The sequence below is a fragment of the Chinchilla lanigera genome, unplaced genomic scaffold (genome assembly GCF_000276665.1).
Source record: "Chinchilla lanigera isolate Chin_1 unplaced genomic scaffold, ChiLan1.0 scaffold00076, whole genome shotgun sequence".
Taxonomy (NCBI): Eukaryota; Metazoa; Chordata; class Mammalia; order Rodentia; family Chinchillidae; genus Chinchilla; species Chinchilla lanigera.
In genome coordinates, this window is record NW_004955477.1 from 11,222,199 (window position 1) to 11,223,240 (window position 1,042).

At 54.9% G+C, this 1,042-nt stretch overlaps 1 long non-coding RNA gene across 1 annotated transcript; it reads left to right on the forward strand.

The window, feature by feature from the left end:
• The first annotated feature begins 31 nt into the window (after positions 1-31).
• LOC102008409 lies at positions 32-1,036 on the forward strand. Its single transcript, XR_263677.1, has 3 exons — positions 32-374; positions 730-798; positions 875-1,036. It is a non-coding gene; the product is annotated as an uncharacterized LOC102008409 (long non-coding RNA).
• Positions 1,037-1,042: the final 6 nt, after the last annotated feature.

Genomic DNA, 1,042 nt, shown 5'->3' on the forward strand with positions numbered 1-1,042 from the left:
TGTCTTTCATATACCTATCCTTTCATGTCCTCCTTTCCAACTGGCCTCTCTGTCTGCAGAGTTCACGGATCTCAGGCTGCAGAAGTATGGACAGCCATGCGCAGGGCGGCTGGAAGTTTTCTACCATGGAAGTTGGGGGGGAATCTGCCATCTCCTGAGCACAGCCTCCCTGGGGATCCTGTGTGGGCAGTTGGGCTGTGGGCCCCAAGGGCAGCTACTGGGCAGGCCAGAAAGCTGGCCTTCCCTTGGGGTTTTCTGGCTGACTTCCATTCAGTGCAGGCCTAGGCACGACAGGTCCCTGTGGCAGTGCCCCTCATCTGCCTGGGACCTGCATTCCTGCTCCAGCAGTGAGGAGGCCTGGGTCTTGTGTGCAGGTGAGTAGGAGGGGATGTGCAGGTGTCTGTGAGGGTGTGAGGGGTGGTCACAGCCATGAGACTCACAGTTGAGCATGGGCCACATGGAGTGGCCTCAGTCCTTGGCTTTCTCTTTGTGGGAAGCAGGACCACTGGACTCCTGGGCCTTTTCTGATGGCATCTATCAGGGAACTTGTGTATTGAGCTCTCAGGCTGTGTGGTTACTCTTCGTTGAATAGAAACATTTCTGGTTCTCTGGGAGAAAAAATTCCTTGTTACAAAGACAAGAAGACAAAGGGAAGGAGCAAATATGTTCCACAGAGTGTGAGGCTACTGAGCTTGCAAATGCTGAGATGGGTCCCATTTTGCCATGCAGAAAACAAGCCAGAAATTCCTGAGGATTCTGAGCAGACCCTTAACTGCTCATCCACACTCAGTTGCCCAGGTACCTACTTTCTATGTTGTGTTCTCCCTGTCCATTCTACTGGGGTTCCTGAGCTAAACACTGTGCTCTCTTCCAGAGGAGGGTGCACTGCGCCTTCGAGGAGGTGATGGTGCCTGCTCAGGGCGTGTAGAGCTTTGGCACGCAGGCTCCTGGGGCACCGTGTGTGATGACTCCTGGGACCTCGCAGATGCAGAGGTCGTGTGCCGCCAGCTGGGCTGTGGTCAGGCCATGGATGCTGTGCAAG